Source organism: Lactuca saligna, chromosome 2, assembly GCF_052625555.1.
Source record: "Lactuca saligna cultivar CGN05327 chromosome 2, ASM5262555v1, whole genome shotgun sequence".
NCBI classification, from domain to species: domain Eukaryota; kingdom Viridiplantae; phylum Streptophyta; class Magnoliopsida; order Asterales; family Asteraceae; genus Lactuca; species Lactuca saligna.
The window spans coordinates 152,034,425-152,042,750 of NC_136418.1; positions in this window are offsets into that span (position 1 = coordinate 152,034,425).

An 8,326-nucleotide genomic window follows, 5' to 3' on the forward strand; every position below is an offset into this window, starting at 1 on the left:
ATTTCCACTAAAAATAACATTTCTAAGTAAAAATGGTCGTATTTTTAGTCATACCCTTTTGTCGGATTTGAACCCAAGAATATTATGTTTTAATAACATATATTACCTCTAGACATGATTATAAACGATTATTTATATAAAGTTATATAAATAGTTTTCACAAAACTATACAGGTTAAACTATAAACAGCATAGTTTGTGTGTCATAAAACGTGCGTCGTAAAATACATGTCATAAATTTTCAACAGTGTAATTTTCTCATAATACAAGAAAAAGGGAGTCGTAGTTCATGTAAATTTGTTAATGCTCTAGTGAGACATTCACTTCAGCGTACCTGCCTAGCATACACATTAAGTCCTGCATTATAACCAGAATCTCCTGGAGGGAGAGCGAGATAGTTGTGCATAGATCTATACAGGATTGACAACCCCACACATAAGTTGTTCACTACAGCTAGACGAGCCAGTCTAGGGTGACAAATATCTTACCGATTCCAACACCCGAAGAACGTTGTACAGACATAACAATCACATTAAGCATGGTTATAAGAACTCACTTATGGATTAAAAATACTATCTTGGTTTACGGGAAGTTTACACTTCACCGGTCTTATTAAAATATAAAACTGCATACTACCTTTCAGTACACTATGGCTTACATTTTTGGTCTTAGGGGTTAAGACTATTGTTTTCATACATTAGAAGATATTGGATTATTTTGGAACATATATTTTACAATTACAAGGAAAAGAAATAAAGTGCACGCTTACATACATTTTTAGTCTTTGGTGTAAGACTTACAACTCATTTTTATAGAAAATATCAAATTTTCTTGAAATATACAAACCATTTTTAAACAAACCAGATACAAATCTTTTCATACAAATATGCTTATGAACCCACCAACATTTAATGTTGACGCTTTTCAAAATCACTTGTATTCTTAGGGAACCAGTAAGCAGGTACCTAAGTCTTTGAGAACTGGATTGTTGCATTTTGGAATTCTTACTTTTTAGTCCTGGTTGTGTAATTTTGAACAAATACATTTTGAAAACTATGTAAGATTTGTACTCTTAATGTATGTCGTTTGGGTTGCTATGTTTCATTTATATTCAATTGTTATGATACTATACAATGACGTCATCCACCCCCGGACGTTTCCGTCGTCCTAGTTCGACGGTGTGACAGATTGGTATCAGAGCATTGTTTATAGTGAACTAGTATATCTACCCGTAGAAGATATACATCTATAAATACAATGGGACTAAAAACACTATGACTATATAATTTAAAAATACAAGTATTTTATAAAAAGTATACCTACATGTGTGCATATTAAGAGTAGTATCCTAACAAGAAACAAATAAAGAGTCTTTAGAGGAGTTGGACATCGCGGCTAAACTTAGAAAGTTATGTAAACATATCTAGGGTAAATCTAGCATGATCAACTATATTTATTCGAGATATGAACAACATGTGTTTAAGAGTGGTCGAGGTCGACAACAAATCTAAAACTTACCAACTTTAAACCAAAAGGATCTAAGAACAAAACAAAAAGAAATAAAATACTATAGGGGTATTTTGGCATTTTATGAATCTTTCATATATTTTCTTGTGCTTATACTCTCGTACAAATGCCATGGCAGGTTTCCACCAACCGGGAGATCCTTACTTCCCCAACCAGGGGAACAGAGGATGGATTGAGGAGGATTTCGAGGATATCCTAGACGAAGAGCCAGAGGATCAGCTTCAGGAGGAAGTAGAGGAAGAGGAGGAGGAGGAGGATGAGTTGGACGCGGAGTTCGAAGTCATCGATCCTCCATACATGGCTAGAGTACCTACACTTCGTTGGGGCTATAATGACCCTACGCCCCATTGGGCAGATGACCTCGAGAGGTGGAGCTGACATCAGAGACAGCACCCACCTTTTGGTATGGAGCGAGGATTTTATGATCTCAAACATGGAAGACCCGTTGACCGTGCCCTTCCCGTCATGATTCGGCGGATTTCTGACATTGGTGATCAGGTTCAGATGAAAACAAACTGGGTTATGGAGATGAGAGTTGTAGTAGAGGTCATGGACGCACGCACTAGAGACCTTGAGATGGATTACTATCCCATGGAGCAAATCATCGATGACCTTACTACCACGCGAGCGGAGGTAAGGGAATATCAGCGGAGGCTTGCAACACTCGGGGAGAGAGTGCTCGCCACCGAGCGTCGATTGGCTGAGCTGCATGGAGCCTCTACTTCATCCCAGGGACCACAGTGGACTACTCATCGAGAGTAGGATTCATCCTACTCACCGCTTTTCATAGACTAGGTTCATGGGTATGCATTGGTGCTACCTTTTTCTATTTTATGTACGACCGACCCTACGACTAAGTTATTACACTATTCGGAGGATCGTTATGTTGTCGTATTGTTATCTTGATGTAATGTAGACCTTATAAAGGTCAATTTTTCCAAAATTTATGTACTAGTACTTTATCATTTAATGAAACAAACATGTGTTTTTATTTATGGATGTTGTTATCTGCTATGTTTCCTCTTTTCATTATTATTTGGTATAATAAAGTTTAAATTACAAGTACAAGGACCTCGTTGTCACAACTAGATTCTATAAATATAAATAAAAGAGTTCTAGCACACTAATATGTGAATCAAGACTTTTATCAAAAACTCATTGTCACTCCACTTTATGGCAGAAAAATGTCGCCCCGAAGGTACAACAAGCGCAAGAACAACACAACACCACCACCACCACCACCGCCTCCACCGCAAGTGGATTCGACTATGTTTCAAGAGGCGGTAACAGTCGCAGTGCCTGCTGCCAACACAAAAACGTTTAAGTTTGTTTTCTTTACGGAAATTTGTATATGATTTGTATGCATGTCTTTCCAAAAGATTGATCTTTTTATAGTAAATTTTTCACTAAATGCTAATTAAACATAATATAAGTTATATAACTTTTGAGTGTTAAATCATAATTAAGAAAACTTTTGAATTGCACTAGTTAAAAAACGGGGTTTCAAATGAATGTGTTTTGAGGAAGTTAAAAAATAGGGTTTCAAATGCATGAGATTCAAGAAAAAAATACTAATTTTATAAGTATGTATGATAGTGATAATGATAATGATATAGATTGTTATTCCAACTCAACGAGCATTTTTTCGAGGAGGATAACGGCTTTCGCCATAAAATAGTAAATTAATAATGTTTTATTTTATTTAAAAAAAAAGTTAATAAAATGTGAGGGGAGGAAAGAGAAACTATTTGATAGTAAAAATTGTAGATTTGTGGTGAAAAGAATATTGTAGAAAATAAACTTGCGACTTTGAAATGAAGGCAAAAGTTGGGAAAGTATGGTACTATATTTTATAGCTTTAATTTTAAATAGTTTTTTAATATTATGTTATATGGATGGATATTTTTACCTATTTAATAAAATACAATTATCCAACATATTCCTATTTGAAGTTACATTGATCTTGTGATAGTACACTATGAAATACGATCTAAACTTACTTTGGATTTAAGAATTAACATAGATTCTCTAATGGAGTATCTTGTTCACAAGTTGGAATTCTTGCTCTTAATGGAGCATATGATTCTATGCATGAACAGAGACAAAAAGATGGCCTCCGATATTGGTTGGAAGTGTGAAGTTTTTGGTTTCTAAACCCCTCTAGGCTCTAGCCTTTAAGCATGCATTATACCGTGTAGCAAAATAGCATAATTCTAATTACTTAATTTGGAAAAGAACCATAGGTTTCATTTTCAGAAAGTAAAATATGTATAAAAACATATTATTATTATTTAACTTTTATTTAAAATAACATATTTTTAAAATCAATACTTAAAAGTTTATGCTATATGATCAAGATTCATTAATCTAAAATAATATTTATTTTGATAACCAAACCCGTTATTTAGCATCTAGGTTTCTTATTTATGTATAAACTTATAACATAGATCATCGAAGTTCGATTTTGTTAAAATGGTCCTATGTTTTTTTCTAACTTTTGTTACTTATAGTTGTTTGTTAGCATATTAATGCCTCTTGAATAAGATGCAACTTTGAATGTCTTTCATTCAGAGCGTTTGATTACCATTTATTTTTGCATCTGAATGAAAAATAAGCTTTTTATTTATTGAAACAACACAATGGTTCATGGCTAGTTTATATATATATATTCAAAAAAAAGATTTGTGATGTTTAAATATTTTTTATGCACTTTTATGATTTTTAGAGTTTTTTGTTTTCCATATAATTCTTCCATATATATATATATATATATATATATATATATATATATATATATATATATATATATATATATATATACACTTAAGATTATTTAAAATAATTCTTTGTTTTTCTAAAACAACTTTTGTGACGAAAAAAAATATATAAGATGGTTTGAGAAGATTAAATCGGTGTTTGAAATATGCACTTGCCACGAGGAGATCAACCCCACACATAAGTTGTTCACTACAGCTAGACGGGCCAGTCTAGGATGAAAAATATCTTACCGATTCCGACGCCCAAAGAACGTTGTACAGACATAACAGTCACATTAAGCATGGTTATAAGAACTCACTTAGGCATTAACAATACTATCTTGGTTTACGGGAAGTTTACACTTCACCGGTTTTATTAAAATATATAAATGCATACTACCTTTCAGTACACTATGGCTTACATTTTTGGTCTTAGGGGTTAAGACTATTGTTTTCATACATTAGAAGATAGTGGATTATTTTGGAACATATATTTTACAATTACAAGGAAAAGAAATAAAGTGCACGCTTACATACATTTTTAGTCTTTGGTGTAAGACTTACAACTCATTTTAATAGAAAATATCAAATTTTCTGGAAATATACAAACCATTTTTAAACAAAGCAGATACAAATCTTTTCATACAAATATGCTTATGAACCCACCAACAATCAATGTTGATGCTTTTCAAAATCACTTGTAATCTCAGGGAATCAGTAAGCAGGTACCTAAGTCTTTGAGAACTGGATTGCTGCATTCTGGAATTCTTACTTTTTAGTCCTGGTTGTGTAATTTTGAACAAATACAGTTTGAAAACTATGTAAGATTTGTATTCTTAATGTATGTTGTTTGGATTGTTGTGTTTCATTTATATTAAATTGTTATGATACTATACAATGACATCATCTGCCCATAACGTTTCCGCCGTCCTGGTTCGGGGGTGTGACATATGAGTATATGACTGATGTGCACGAAAGTACCCACTAATTTTATAATTTATAACATAACTAACTTAACTAACTAAAATGCACCTAGGAAGTGTAGCTAGTCGAATTATAGAATAGTTTGGTAAGTCGGGTGTCGATCACAGAGAATGGTGTTGACTAATTAATTTATTTACAACTAAACTAACCTAATTACTAGCAAAGGAAGAGGTTTTATCTAATTTTGCAAATTTAGATGAACTTAATTCTTTAACAAAAACTCAATCAATAAACAAACACTTCTATTAGTTCGAATCCGCTTTCACTCAATGGTTATACATTAGCTTTGACTATTACTGTTGGTTACCAATTAAATGAGTATTAGCAATTTAGATCTAAATCTACTAATTATTATTTAATTAATGTAAATCTGTGCATGGTCATGTGCATTTTCTCTCATTTTTGTGTGTGTGTGTGAGAGAGCTTGAGGAGTGTTTCTTGGTGTCTTTTGGAAGGAGTTTGGAGTTTGAAGAAGCGTGATCGAGAGGAAGGCTGTAGATTCGTGATCTTCTCTGTTGTAAACATCATTTTGACATATAAAGTTGAAACCTCTATCATGTTGGCAACTACCTCACTTGATACATCAAATTTTTGAAAATCAAAATCAGCAGTTTCAAATTTGCCCTTTAATGTTTCAATTTCAATCACTAACTCAGCGTTTTGTTTCTTTATGTAGTCATAGTTTTCACATTTATTACTATAGTCTTCCTGAAGTCTTCTAAAGTCCTTTATTTTAGTTTCTAACTTGGCCTTAAGAGGTTTTTGTCCTTTTCTAAGTTCATAACCCTCATACCTAAGGTCCTCTACTTCTCTACACAGTGTTTTGTTCAATTACTGGGGGTTGGTTTCTGTTCCCATTTGCATTCACGTTTCCGCTACGGGTCCTTCCCATCTTGATCTATACACCGAATAAGGTGAATTTAGATCTTTATTTAGGACTGATGTTCAAATCATCCTTATCTCTCCGAAATGTCGTAGTCGTACGTTTAGAATCCTAAACACATAAGGTTTCCAGATCCGGTCGGCAAAAGACCATAGATCCGAACAATTAATAGCATATCAGGCACAAAGCATTTAGCACATAAAAGCATTTTCAATACACATTCTCATGCTTCCGTCCTTCTTCTTCACGAATAACACCGGAGCTCCCCAGGGTGATGAACTAGGTCGAATGAAATCGTTGTCCAACAGCTCTTGAAGTTGCGTCATAAGCTCCGAAGGGCTTTACTCAAACTCCGAGAGTTGAGTATGATGAGACCTTCTCACCAGTAGCGAATATTAAGTCTATTAGGGTTATGCTAGCCATTGATGCATTTCATCTTGTAGTTGGCATTGGATTGCCTTTTTGTACTAGTTTGGATATGGGCCTTGGTGGGGTAGGCCCAATGAGGCAAGAGTTAAGCACCCTTTTTTGATTTTGAGTCAAAGCTGGACATGAGTACAGCTTACCATCCTCAAACTGACAGGCAGAGTGAGAGAACCATTCAAACACTAGAAGACATACTGAGAGCTTGTCTCAAGGCTTTCCAATTACTCCAACTACCACCCCTACTATTGTAACTATAGAACCTTTGCGTGAAGTCCCTAGCACCATTTTTGAAATTGGTGGATCCTCTGTTCTACCACCAATCAGCACGACTCTCCTATGTTGTCGACTCCAACTTCTCTATAAGTTTATTATGTTGCTATCAAAATTGTAAAATTATAAATAATCATAAATTATACATATGGGTGAAAATTATAAATTATATAAATAATCATACGTAGTCAACGATTAAAAACTTATTGCATTGATCCACTTGTAACTTCTTCATTTTCGACCATTTAATAGCCTAAGGAATCACATTCAGTTATCGGGTACCAAAAAACTGCTCATAGGAAAACTTTCAAGAATTCATATGTAAAAGAATCATGTATTAGAATATTAGCAAAAAGAAAAGGTTAAAAAATACCTTAAAACGTATAAAAATTCACTTAGGATGTATGTCATTTTTTGAGGCTGTGTATTTTTTGTAGCACTGGATGTATATGTTTGTCAACCTTATCAAATACAGTGCATAGTTGTGTGTACAATTGATCCCAAATTATCCTCCCCCATGGATATTAGCGACATAAAAATGCACAATTAATTTTGTAAAAGAACATTAGTAGCGACAATTATAAATTGATGACATGATACATTTTGAATTCATCAAGGTTGGATACCACATTTGACGAGGCAATCGCCCATTAAAACCCATCTCTAACAGATATATATAAGACATACACGAATCACATCCTCATCTGATATGTCATTAAGCGATGCTTCAAATACATCAATGACATCTTTTAATTCACAATGTTATTGTTCTTAACCATAATAAATACACGAGATTGGAAAGTAAGACCGAAATCAGAGGCACCAAAAATATTCATCAGACTGAAAGTCGGTGACAAGACAAAATTATTTCTTCCCAAAAGTCAGCTCATACCCCTCTATCTTACAAATCACTTCCTCTACTTCGCTTTGAGGGTCTATTACAACTTCTGTGTAACACGTAATGTAGAAGTAAATGATCCCCCTCTACCCCCACATGAATATCTACCCACCTACCAAAACAAGTCTTTCGGAACATAGTCTCGTGTGGCGGTCTGTCCTTAAGTCTCACAAGAATATCCGTATAAATTTCAGGTTTGCAAGATAGTGTAATTGATGCATCAAAAATTTTGTCATGTTATAGATAAAACAAAAAAATATATATTAAGGTAATTAAGAAGTTTAAATGGTGTTCCAAAACCAAATCCGATGAACATTTTGAAACTATTATGCACATTGCAAACATGTTCGCAGTGTCAAGATCAGTCCTTTGCATTCTGTACATGCTTGGGATGTCTTTTGGGTGTTTCAAAATACCAATTTTCAATGTATAATAGTCTAACACAATAACTAAACTAATTTTGGTTGGTCATAACACTAAATTAGCTAAAAATTGAACATATATAACATTGTCCACATGTTCTTCATATTTTAGACGTGTTCTTAATGTTCCGGAGTAATTATTTTACACTACTAATCTTATA